Source organism: Canis lupus, chromosome 37 (genome assembly GCF_003254725.2).
Source record: "Canis lupus dingo isolate Sandy chromosome 37, ASM325472v2, whole genome shotgun sequence".
NCBI lineage: Eukaryota > Metazoa > Chordata > Mammalia > Carnivora > Canidae > Canis > Canis lupus.
In genome coordinates this window covers 3370854-3385146 of record NC_064279.1, presented here as the reverse complement: position 1 = coordinate 3385146, position 14293 = coordinate 3370854, and the positions used below count along the sequence as shown (strand labels likewise).

General features: G+C 34.3%; 1 long non-coding RNA gene across 1 annotated transcript in view; it reads right to left on the bottom strand.

The window, feature by feature from the left end:
* The window catches only part of LOC125754515 (uncharacterized), a 72503-nt gene that overhangs the window by 52626 nt on the left and 5584 nt on the right, over positions 1–14293 (bottom strand). The window contains exon 2 of the long non-coding RNA XR_007408938.1: positions 6821–6900. This is a non-coding gene — a long non-coding RNA (uncharacterized LOC125754515). The remainder of the gene's footprint in view (positions 1–6820; positions 6901–14293) is intronic.

Sequence of the window (14293 nt, the reverse complement as noted above, 5' to 3'; positions counted from 1 at the left end):
AGATCTGTCTTCCCTAAATCTATCTTTCTACAAGACACCTGACCTCACCTCTGCATTTTTAAATCATGGCTAAAGAAAGAGAAAATCCCTTGAATCATAAAAGCCATTTTAGAAGCAGCAGGAGTTTGGACATTATTGAAGGTCATACTGTCACTGAAATGAGCTTCTACTTTCTTTCAAAAATGACAGTCAATGACTTGAATACAGCTTTTTAAATTCTATTTATTTATTTATTTATTCATTCATTCATTCATTCATTCATTCATTCATTCATTTATTTTTACTAGAAAGCAAGAAAGCACCTGCATTTCCAAATTCTGACTCCTGCTATTCTAATTTAATTTATAGAGGGAGAATTAAGATTTTTTCCTTACCCAATTCAGCCTCCAATCTCTTTTCCTTTTAATAAACTTGGACTAGAAAGTGTGTGTGTGTGTGTGTTCATTTCTGTTGAAGGGAAGGAAAAATTCTTCTCTACCCTCAAGGTCTTCTGGATGGACAAAGAATAAAATTTACATGAGACAGATTAAGAGGAGGGAAAAAATATTATGCACACACAGAGGCTCAATAATAAAATTGAGACCTAAAGAAATTATCAAGGCAAGCAGTTTTTATATTTTATAGGCAAAGAATGATACATCTGTGAGGAACTTATAGGACAAAACAAACAAACAAAAAACACCAAAAACTAACTTTTGGAGCTTGAATTAGTAAGAAATTCTAAACAGAGTTTGAGTTGGGATCGTAAATTGGTAAAAAGTAACAAAGGTGGTTTATACAGCCCTTCTGGGCCTTACATTTCCCATCTAGGGATAAGGATGCCTCTTTACCTCCAGGTATAGGGAGGGCACCTCTCACAGGGGAGATTGATTTCCTTCTTTCACTGGGACAGAGGGGGTTTTGAGTCTGTCCTGCTCAGGCTCTCTCTTAAGTAACTTTTATTTAAAATAATCACTACAACAACGTGGCATATTTGGGGCAGCCTGCCCTTGGCCCCTATAATGGGATTCTTACAGAATGGTTCAAACTCATTAGAAGTGCCTGCTGTCATGTTTTTGATAACTGTATTCAGATAATGGATGACAGGGCTTAATGAGAACATTCCCGATGTAGTAGCAACCCCAGCTGCCGTTGCTTTAGGGCAAGAGTCCTGCCGGAGTAGAAACCCAGTGATTGGCTGATACTACAAGGGAGATTAGATTTAGGAGAGATCAATAGAACTATTCTGTTCCACAAATTTTATTATTATCTTTCCACCCGCTGAGCTGAAATGTAAGATCCGATTGATTCATTACATTACTGTGTACTCAAACGTAGGTCACTAGACAGTTCGTAATACATACAGAGGCCCTTAACCTTAATCATCTTAACCACCTAAGTAAATTCCATATCTTTTTCATGCTTTCTTCAGCTTCAAGATTTATTCTATGTAATACTGTCATTTGTGTTATGACTCCTTTTCGGTTTAATTTACGTTGATAGAGATAGTAAATAGTAGGCATTCTCAATATTGTAATTTTACCAATAAAGCTGTACTTTTGAAAAAGAATTGTATATTTTCAAATATTGTAAAAGCAAGACTATATATGAAGCAGTATTTTTCAAGTAAAAATATTCTCCTCTATTTTTAGTTTATGAAATTTTAAATATTCTTTACATATTTTGAAATACAGCCCTTTATCGGATGTCTTTTGCAAATATTTTCTCCCAATCTGCACTTGTCTTCTCGTTGTCTTTACATTTTCTTTTACAGAGAAAGGTTTTAGTTTTAATGAAGTACCACTCATTAATCATTTCTTTCGTGAATCATGCCTTTGGTCTATCTAAAAAGTCATTGCCACAACCAAGGTCATCTAGTTTTCTCACATATTGTCTTCTACTGACCCATTTTGAGTACTTGTAGATTTCAGTTTCCTGATTCAGTGTCACCAACTCTACTCCTGTCATCATTTTTAGTCATTTCAGTCTCTTCATAAATGGTCCAAACAACAAATGATAGAGAGTAACCTTTCCCCTCTTGCAATGATCTTTTCTTCACACATCTCTTATGTCCATTCTCTATTGTAATACAAAACATTTTGACATTACTAATAACTGTGACACCACTGGGATCTCAATTCCAAGCATCTCAAACCACCACTTCTTTTTTCAGTCAATACCATCCAGTACGTCCAACATCAAGAATATCTCAGCGCTACCTGAACCCATAGTTCATTAACCACTTTTTCAATGTCCTTAAAGACTGTTCACGTGTTTTACATATACACTAAAATACATGCACCTTTGTTTATTTTAAGTAGTTGGCTAAAAGAAAACTGTTATTAATTCTAACTTTATTTCCCCACCTTATTTACATTTGCAGCTGAATGTGGACAGAGAAGACCAATGCTATGCTGACTGGCCTGTTATTTTTCCCATCAAAAATGAAAAAGTCCTTCCCTTCCCAGCTTAAACTAGGACCCTATTTATCTACTTCTCTTAGGTAAACATTCTTAGAAGAGTCATCAATAGTCACTGTCCTAGTTTCTTACATTCTTTTTTTGTGCTAGAAATTTATGGAGTATCCAGGTTTTAAGGTCAACCAAAAAAAAAAAATATGTACAACACAGCTGTTGATGTTTTGTCATATATTTAGATTTATAGAAAGGTCATATATTTAGACTTACAGAAAGACCATGTCAATTTCTACAAGAAAACTCAGATACAGTATAATATCACAACCACTAGCTTCCCAGAGTTCCCACTCTCATTCTTGAATAATATTTTTTTCAAATATTAAAATTCTTGGTTCGCAATTAATCCCTTATTGTCTTTTGTAGACATGATTCCATTGTATTCCAATTTCTACTATTTTTATTTTACAAGACAGCTACCAATTGTTTGATTATGTCTTTTTGTATAGCTGCTTTTATGATGTTCTATTTGTCTTTGATTTTTAGCAATTTTACTAAACTCTGTCTAGTTCTGAATATCTTTTAATTTATCTTTCTTCAGTTTGTCACGCTTCTTGAATCTGTGACTTGTAATCTATGATGGTTAATTTTATGTCAATTTGAATGGGTCATGAGGTGCACAAACATTTGTCCAAACACTATTCTGTGTCTATGAATGTGGTTCTTGATAAGATGAATATTTGAATTATAGGCTGAGTTAGCAGATTGCTCTCCTAATGGGGGTGGGCTTTAGCCAATTAATTAACAACCTACACAATGAAAAGCTTAAGAAAGAACTCTTCCTGCCTAACAGTAGCTGGGACACTATCAGCTCCTTTGCTTCTCAGACCTTCAGTCAGACTGGAACTATACATCTTACTATCCTAGGTCTCTAGTTTGCTGGCTTCTTAGTCTCCATAACCATTTGAGCCAATTCCTTATCTATCTATCTATTATCTATCTATCTATCTATCTATCTATCTATCTATCTATCCATCTATCAATCATCTATTTCCTCTTGGTTCTTCTTCCCTAGAGAGCTATACTAGCACATCTTTCACTAGTTTAAAAATGTTCTCAGTATTATTTGCTCAAATTTATTATTCATATTCTCACATGTTTTCTTTTGGGATTCCATTAATACATTCATAAGACCTTGTCATTATATTATCTGTCTATATAATCCTTTATTTTTATTTCTATGTTTTCTAATGTTTAATTCTGGATAACTTTTGACTTCTTTCTTTATCTTTTTAATTGTATATAATTTATTTTCAATCCATCTTGATTTCAAAATTTTGTTTATCATATAACTAAAACTAGAATTTTCACTTCTTCATTGTATTTATTTATTCATTTTTTTACTTGTTCATTTGAACTTTCCACTGTTTATATTTCAGCTTTTATTAGCTTATGCATATTAAACATATTTTAAATCCTGTACTTGATAATTTCAATATATGGCTTCCCAAAGTGTCTTTTTCAACAGCTTGTATTTTCCTGGTCTTATTCCATGTTCTCTTACCTTTACATGAGTCTGAATATTTTTATTGTTTGCTAGGCATTGTATTTGTAATGAGTGTAGAAATATTTTCAGATTAAAAATGTTGTTATTTTCCTCTGTAAAAAAGAAACATAATTTCAGGGACTCAAAAAATTTGAAGCTGGCATACAACTTCTTTTTTTTTTTTTTTTTTGGCATACAACTTCTGCAGAAACTTTTCTGCTTCTAGGATACTCATACTCAGAGGGGAGCCATTTTATTTATATTCTGACAAGGAGCAACATCCAATTATTGTTCCTATATCTGGTAAGGCAGCCAAAAAGTTATTATCTTTATCCTAGACCCTCAAACTATTGGTTCTGAAATCTTCAAATTTCTCTAGGTAAAAAAAATAATAATAAAAAAATTAAAAAAAATTAAAAACCATAAATGTTAAGTTAATTTTCCTAAGCCTACTTTGTCCTCTAACTTATGGCCTGCTACTTACTCACTTTCTTGATCAACATCTGATGGCTTTAAGTGAATTTATTTTCTAATATGTTTCTTACAATTCAAGATAAGTTCCAAACTATCTAGCTCACAATTATACAATAAAGAAGTCATCATTTATTATTTTGGGGAAGCCTGAAACATACAGATATGATTCTTTTTTGACAGATGATGAGTAAGAAGATCAGAAAGATTAACTGAACCTTCTTAAGTAATAGAGCTTAGTGAAATAAAATGGATTTAAATATGAACATCTGAATTTAAAATGTATAATCTTTTTATTTACTTTTTTATAAAGCACACTTATGAGATGTCCATTAAGTTGCAGACTGTTTTAAGTGCTTTAGAAATATTAACTATTTAAGCTCTTTAACAACACAGTAAGATATAATAACATCTGATATATCTCCACTTACAGATAAGGAAACAAAAGCATAGATAGTTAAGTAGGTTGTAGAGCTCAGGTTTTAATACAGATAGACTTGTTAAGAACCCATGCTTCTAATAACTTTTTCCTATAGAATAAAATATCTCCATTAAAGTATAACAGAAGACAAGAATATGAGGGTCAGAATCTATAACACCATGAATTAGTTTTATAGTCTCTTTTCACATATCAATAGTTTATTTTTTTTAATTTTTATTTATTTATGATAGTCACACACACACACACAGAGGCAGAGACATAGGCAGAGGGAGAAGCAGGCTCCATGCACCGGGAGCCCGACTGGGATTTGATCCCGGGTCTCCAGGATTGCGCCCTGGGCCAAAGGCAGGCGCTAAACCGCTGCGCCACCCAGGGATCCCATATCAATAATTTAATAAGCATACATTAAAATTTTACTATCTGCATGACGTCATACTATTAATTTCTCTTTATTTGGAAAAATGTGTGTGGAAGTGTGTGTGTATGTGCACACTGTTGGTAGTAATAACATAGTTCAAAGGAAATCATATGGGATCTTTCCTCCAAAAAACCCCAAAAAAGAAAAAGAAGAAAAACCCAACAAATAAAAATAAAAACACATAGCACTTTTCTGTTCTATGTATCAATACTTTAAAAGTATTTTCATACTGAAATATTTACTATGCCTTTATCATATTTAAACTTCAGTAACCATTTAAAATATGAATCTAGGTTGTAATATTCTAAAATGAATTAATAAGCTCAAATATAGATGATATTTTTTGAGTACCATATTCCCCCATTTGAGAGTCATCGTAAACCAATGATTTAGTATTGCAATGACTTGCATATAACAGATGTATTTAATAAGCTCATATTTAACTTTCCCTATGTTCATCTTCTAGGCACCTTAATAATAATTTATGTAATTTTCATAATATCCACTGAGTATTTATAGAATTCGCATTTTTAAGTTGGGGATGCAAAGACAGAGAGTAGGTAAATAACTTGCCCAATTTCCTACAACAAGTAATTGAAGAAATCAAAATCAGAATTAATCTGTGAATAAACCATTACTTTAAGCTGTGCTTCTAGGTGTTTGACTTAACATTTGAACTTTAAACATTCTTTTGCAATCTCATCTCATTGCCTGATCCAAAGATTTCATTAAAAAGCCGTAGGATATAAAAGTTTCTACAGAATATATAGTTTTTTAAGACAAAAGCAGTTGTTTTGCCAAGTCATCAAAAACTGTGGCTTGCTAACACCCATGAAAGTGAACTTTTTAATATGCAAATATTAACATAGTATATGAGGTTCTTTAGGGGGTGATGGTAGCAAAAACAATGTGCAATTTAAAATATTATATGAGAATTCGGTCTTTCTAGGATATACTTATTTTGGTCTAATTTTCTTCAGAATCTTCTCTTATATCATGCCCCCATAAATGAATGAGTGGGCCTGTGGAACATTCAGGGATAAATATGAATGCATATAATTGGGTTTTTTTAAGAAACTAAAAGTATAGCCCCCCAAAAAAACTATTGCCACTTAAGGCTGCCAAAGTAATTTTGTCATTTGACTGATAATAAAGGCCCTATAAAGACAAATGACTCTATCTTCAATGTTGGCTTTGGATGTATTGAACTAATAATTCAAAGAAATTGGCCAATAACTACCTGGCAAACAGACACAGAGAGTGTTTCCTGATGAGCGAGTCTCCTAGTGCATGCTGGTTGAGATTTGGAGGTTACCAAGAACACTAAATAAACAGATTTGACTAATGAATGTGTTCTGCACACCTTCTTTACCTCCTTCTTTGCTCCTTTTTATCTTTGTTTAGACAAAGAAAGGGCTCTGTCTAATATCACATAGACTTTATTCTGATAATAAGCACAAGCAAGATTTGTTTTCCTTGTTGATACTTCTTTCTGAAGATTTTGAGTATTAAACTCAGTCTTAAGAGAACCAAAAGGCCAAGTTACTTACTTTAGAGGTAATCAGTAAGATGGTTGTTGGGGTCTTGGTCTCCATGAAATGAGAACTCTGAGGAAGGAGGGCCCGAGGTACTGTTGGAGATAAAAAATACAGAGAGAAGCCAAGGATTACAAAATATTCTATGTATCCATTTGAACCTGTTCGTGCTAAAAGGTACTCAGTAGGAAGAGAAATACTATCACTAGCCTACAGACTTTGTGACTGATTTTGAAGGGTTTCTGACTAGCTCTTTTTTTTTTGAGGTACAGTATCTGCCTAACACCCTAGATATACCATATAAAACAGAGAACTTAACAGTGCTCTTGCCCCATTACTAAAAATAACATAATATTGTTATAGAAGGAATATTTAAAGATGACCCAATTATTTGATATTTTGAAAGGCAGACACCAGTTAATTCATAATATTTGTCTGTATATTACACTTATCACATTTAGATACTTTCATATTAATTATCTTCCTTTAACATAAAAATATATAAGTACTAAAACACAGTTTCCAAGTCCAGCAAAGAAAACATTGCCCCCATTTTTATAGATAAGTTCTGAAAATGAGGTACTCAGAGATGTTAGCTCAAACATCCCCTCTTTTTTATGGAAAATTAGCACTGGATGGGTTGGGAAAATGGAATGGATTTCACTTTTCAAATCAGGTAGATATTTAGTCTGTCAGTGAAAAAAAAAATGTATCTGGGAAATATTCTTTTTTTTAGAGAGAGATGTCAGTAGAAAAAAATGCAGCCTTGATAGTAACATCAACTTAAATAATAATTCCTCAGGACACAGAAGGACTCCAGTAACAGCTTTATCATCTTTAAGGCTGCTGCTGGTATCAAAACCCTAGAAGCACCACTCCAAATAACAATGTATAACATAGATGTTTATCATGAGTTATTTTTTTAATTTATTTTTTATTGGTGTTCAATTTACTAACATACAGAATAACCCCCAGTGCCCGTCACCCATTCCCTCCCACCCCCCGCCCTCCTCCCCTTCTACCACCCCTAGTTCGTTTCCCAGAGTTAGCAGTCTTTACGTTCTGTCTCCCTTTCTGATATTTCCCACACATTTCTTCTCCCTTCCCTTATATTCCCTTTCACTATTATTTATATTCCCCAAATGAATGGGACCATATAATGTTTGTCCTTCTCTGACTGGCTTACTTCACTCAGCATAATACCCTCCAGTTCCATCCACGTTGAAGCAAATGGTAGGGTATTTGTCATTTCTAATGGCTGAGTAATATTCCATTGTATACATAAACCACATCTTCTTTATCCATTCATCTTTCGTTGGACACCGAGGCTCCTTCCACAGTTTGGCTATCGTGGCCATTGCTGCTATAAACATCGGGTTGCAGGTGTCCCGGCGTTTCATTGCATTTGTATCTTTGGGGTAAATCCCCAACAGTGCAATTGCTGGGTCGTAGGGCAGGTCTATTTTTAACTGTTTGAGGAACCTCCACACAGTTTTCCAGAGTGGCTGCACCAGTTCACATTCCCACCAACAGTGTATGAGGGTTCCCTTTTCTCCGCATCCTCTCCAACATTTGTTGTTTCCTGCCTTGTTAATTTTCCCCATTCTCACTGGTGTGAGGTGGGATCTCATTGTGGTTTTGATTTGTATTTCCCTGATGGCAAGTGATGCAGAGCATTTTCTCATATGCATGTTGGCCATGTCTATGCTGGGAAAATTGGACATCCATGTGTAGAAGAATGAAACTAGACCACTCTCTTTCACCATACACAAAGATAAACTCAAAATGGATGAAAGATCTAAATGTGAGACAAGATTCCATCAAAATCCTAGAGAAGAACACAGGCAACACCCTTTGTGAACTCGGCCACAGTAACTTCTTGCAAGATACATCCACAAAGGCAAAAGAAACAAAAGCAAAAATGAACTATTGGGACTTCATCAAGATAAGAAGCTTTTGCACAGTAAAGGATACAGTCAACAAAACTCAAAGACAACCTACAGAATGGGAGAAGATATTTGCAAATGACATATCAGATAAAGGGCTAGTTTCCAAGATCTATAAAGAACTTGTTAAACTCAACACCAAAGAAACAAACAATCCAATCATGAAATGGGCAAAAGACATGAACAGAAATCTCACAGAGGAAGTCATGAGTTATTTATTAAAATTCACTTCCTATTATTTCACATTATAATTATTTATATATATATATATATACAAATAGTAAAATATTCCTTTGAGTATTCAGTATTACATAATTATTTAAATAGCATCAGAAAGCACAAATTATATTCTCCAAAACCACCCCATTAAAGAAAATATGAAGGTATATTTTATTCTGATGGAGAAAACTAAAATATTTTCATGGAGATTTACACAGGTACTATCTTGAAGTGTGTGTGTGTGTGTGTGTGTGTACACACACACGCACACACATGTACACCTGTTTATGTAGTATGGTAGGGGATAAGTATAAATTTATGTATCATATATAAATTCATTATTAAAAACATGTGGTCCAAATTTCTTAATAATAGTACATTGAAAAATAGTAGCAATCAACTCTTGGAGAAAATAATTAGACTAATCAATGTTATTCACATGTTTAATATTATGTTGTATTTTGGAAAAAAATTTTCGTGATTGTATACAGAAAATGACACAAAAAAGTTCTTTTTCAGAGAGGAAAGGTTAGTAAGTGACTTAGCAAGAAGAATCTGTACATATATAGATAAATAAAGAAAAACACAGTGTTGAAATTTTAGGGTCAAGTCTTATGAGCATTGTCACAAAACCCTTGGAAATGGTAGAAGTGTCAGTCAATTCCAAAACTGCAATTCATATTACATTGGAAAATATAATAAATTGAGCAAATGCAGTGCAAATAGAACTGTTGATAAGCACATTCCTAAAAGGTATGTAGAGTGATGTAGATGTTAATTTAATTAGCAATTTAAAGTGTGACAATTTCTACCCCAAAATTGTGGCCTGTCAAAAGTTAACAATCATCTTTCTTACTCTAGCAAATGAAATATGACACTGAACAATTTTGAATGACACTAACTTTTCTGTAGGAATGATATGAAGCATGATGTTTGATATTTTATGTAAAATATGAAAGCATCCAAAGACATGAATGATGCATAATATGGAAAAATGACACAAAAATAAAAATATTATTGGTGAAATAAAAACTTTAGAGAAATGGCGCTAACTTTATTTTTATAAATTCTCTCAATATCCTAGCCCAGGAGTAAATTTTATAATTCTGTAGGTTGACAAAAATTTTAAGACAGGTAAAAAATCAAGAAATATCTATTAAAAAAAAAAAAAGAAATATCTATTGAGTGTTTTCTGAATTATCCAAACAAAAGATCTGTTAGAAATAAAGAAGACTTTTCAATTCCTGGCACTAGAATATTTTTTCACTTCTCCTTTTTAGCTATCCATGGGCTTTCCCACCTCTCACTTATCTGCAGAAATACCCTAGAATCCAGCTTCATCACAATAATCACACTCATTAAATTACCAATCATACCAAAAAAGTGGAATTTTTTCAGCATATTAAATTCCCATTTATGACCTCTCAAATGTGTTCACTACCCTAATTTCTACTGCTAAAAAGTAGTTTGCCTGTTTCTAACTTCATATAAATAGCATCATACTGCATGCATTGTTTTATGTCTAGATACATTTGATGATATGTTGAGATTAATTCATGTTATTAGAGAGTAATATTTTTGTTCATTTTCATTTCTCTGTTATTCCATTGTGTAAATGCACCATAATCTATTTATCCACTTTAATGTTTATGGGGACTTGGGTGTGGGTTTATTATAGATACCACTGCTATAAATATATGTGTTAAGTGTTTTTTGGTGAACATACACACATTTTGGAGGTTTCAATCTAAGAGTGAAATTATTGGTTCATATATCAAGGTCACTAATCGTTTTGCCTGCTATAACTAATATGCTACTGAGTACACATAGTGTATCTCCATCTCAGTCATTGTAGTTTGTCACCTCTACTAGTTTGATTTTGGTCTTTTAAAAAATATATCTTCCTTGTGTTTACTTATCGTTTTGAAAAGCAGGCACACAGCCATTGTAATGTGTTTAAGATTCTTCTCTAATTCTAAAATGCCCATCAGCTCTGGGCTCTTTTGAATTGACTTATTTTTCTTTAGGTCGTATTTCCTCCTTTGCATCCCTGGTAATCTTTGGATATCAGAAATTGTGAATTACACCTTTTTGGTGGATTTTGTTTTTTAGTGTGGATCTAGTTACTGGGAAATTTTGATAAATTTCGGTCTTGCCTTTAAAAAGTGTTAGGTGGAGCCAGAGAAGTTCTCAGTCTAGGGTTTGCTACTTTACACAATAAATGAAGACCCATCTGAGTACTTTAAGCAGAGTCCCCTTGAATTATTAGGTTTTCCAGCCTGTCCAGTGGAAACAAGCACTCTTCCCAGCCTTGTGTGACAATGATTACCACTCCCTCTAATTCTTTCAGATGATTCTTTTCCTAGTCCCAGAAAGTTTCCTTACACACATATATTTATCAATACTCTGCTAAATTGTTAAATTCTAATAGGCAGGGAAAGAATGATATTCTGCATATATCTCTGGGTATCTCTGTGCAGATCTCTATTTGATTCACATTTGGGTAAAAATGAAGTTATACAATACAAACACTTTTGAAATGTGCCTTCTGAATTTTGCCTAGTATGTATATGCCACAATTTATTTATAGCTTTTCCCCCATAAAAATAAGTCAAAGTATTTTATTGTGTGTGGGTTTGCTATTTTATTACATTTTTTGGATTAAGCAAAAATGTACTAATTGAGCAAGGAAATAGAGAATTTGAATAATCAACAAACTCATTCAAATAGAACTATATATAATTTTGTATGCAGCAATTAAAATGCATGCATTCTTATATCCATAAAAAAAGTTTGCAAAAGTCAGTCTGCTATTTGGCTATAAAAATTCTTATGAATTCATAATGAAAATAGAAATATCAACAAAAATTTTTCAATAACACAATTTGAAAATTAGAATGCTGTCTACTGAATTACTCCTGTAGTAATGAGTACATTCAATCTAAAATTATAAATTAAAACATAAGGCTTCAGGAACCAGGAGGAGGTAAGGAGATGGCACAGTAGAAAATCCTGAGCTCACTTTCTCCCATAGATACCCTGAATTACCAACTACATTTATACAACTAACTTCGAAAACTAACTGAAGATTGGCATAATTGATCTTCCAGTTAATTATAGAGAGGAGGACACACTGAGAAGGGTAGGAGAGGCAGAGATACAGTTGGGAGCCAAACACTCTGGGGTACTAGCCACGAATGTGAGTGAAACCCCAAGGATGAAGAAACAAGAGGATCAGAACACATGCCAGGCATCAAGGCACAGGGGACCTGCACTAGGAAAATGAGTTCTCATAAAATTTAACTTTTAAAACCAGTGGAACTTAATTTTCATAGTTTTTAAAATCGGTGGAACTTAACTCAGGATACTTTAAAATCAGCAAGCTTGGCTCCTGGATTGCTAAAGAGCAATAAGAAACTGAGTCCTCCACCCTTAAAGAGCCAGCATAACAAGTAACCTGGCTGAGGCACAGCATCAAGGCAGCAATTTGAAAAGCACCTGGGGTATACAGGAAGGAGATTTATTTGCTAGTCTGTGAGGATGCACTGGAGGGATAAAGATCTTCAGGAGACTTCTCCAAACAAAAGTGCTGGTTGTTATTTTCTTCTCCTTCTTCAACCTAGATGACTGGACACATTCAGGAACTGGTGCTAACACTCTCCACCTATCTATTGGCACTGCATGCCTCATCCCACATTCTCCTGTGGACATGACCCATCCAATCTCTCCAGTTTGGCAGGCAGCTCTCCAAAGCAGCCCTGCCCTGATGTACCCAGCAAGCAGCCCCAGAGGGAGCAATGACTCCTACTATAAAATGACTCGTGCTCTGGGAAAAGAGTAAGATCATTCCATACACCAGCACAGGAGAACACCTCACAGTTCAGTGCATCAGGGAAGTCACCTGGTTTGACTGCTGGCCCCACATACCAGCAAAAACCTCTCAGAAGAGGGCACAGTGATAGAGCATTGCAGTTCAGTGTGCACACAACTGTTGAATGCAGACTGAGGGCAGACAGCTAGCCTGATTGCTGACACCACCTGACTGTAAGCCCACGGCAGCTTCTAACAGGTCATTTCCAGTGAATCCATAGCAGGCAAAGAGGGCCATTGCAGCCTACTATGCTTAAGGCAATCATGGATTAGTCACAAGAGTAGGACACACAAGGTCCACATAAGAAATACCCCAGGGACACGTGGTTCTGGTGACCAAGGAAATATTGCTAGAGGGCAGCACAGAACCTCTTCCTCATAATGCCACTACTTTCAAGATCAGGAGATACACCTGACCTTCCTAATATATAGAAATAAACACAGAGTTAGACACAATGATACAGAGGACTATGTCCCAAATGAAAGAATAGGACAAAATCACAGTAAAAGAACTAAATGAAATAAAGATAATAAGCTTAATAAAGAACTCAAAGTACTGGTCATAAAGACACTCACCTGATTTGAGAAAAGAGTGGAAGATCTCAGTGAGACATTCAACAAAGAAATAGAACATATAAAAATCAATAAGAGATGAAGAACTCAGTAACTAGAATAAAAAATACACTGGAGCAAATTAAAGAATACATAAGAGATTGTTAATCTGCAAGAAAGGGTAATATAAAGAAACCAAATTAAGCATCAGAAATTAAAAAAAAAAAAAAAAGATAGGGCAGCCCAGGTGGCTCAGCAGTTTAGCACTGCCTTCAGCCCAGGGTGTGATCCTGGAGACCTGGGATCAAGTCCCATGTCAGGCTCCCTGCATGGAGCCTGCTTCTCCCTCTGCCTATGTCTCTACCCCTCTCTCTCTCTCCTCTCTGTGCATTCTCATGAATAAATAAATAAAGTCTTTTTTAAAAAAGGATAATAAACAATGAGAATAGGTTAAAGGAATGCAGAGATATCACCAACCATAATAATATTTGCGTTCTCATGATCACAGGAGAAGAGAAAAAAGGGGGTCAGAAAACTTATTGGAAGACATAACAGCTGAAAGCTTCCCTAATCTGGAAAAGGAAACAGATATCCAGATCCAAGAAAAACAGAAAGCCTCCAACAAAATTAATCTAAGGAGCAGAAACTTATGGTCAGAAGGGAATGGCATGATATATTCAAAATGCTGAAAGTTAAAAATCCACTACCAACAATACTCTACCTAGTAAGTCTATTCAAAATTAAAGGATAAAGAGTTTCCTGGACAAACGGAAGTTATAGGAGTTCATCACCACTAAACCACTTTATAAGAAATGCTAAAGGGATTTATTAGAATGGAAAGAAAAGGCCATAACTAGAAGTAAGAAAATTATGAAAGGAAACAAAAATCACAGGTAAATCC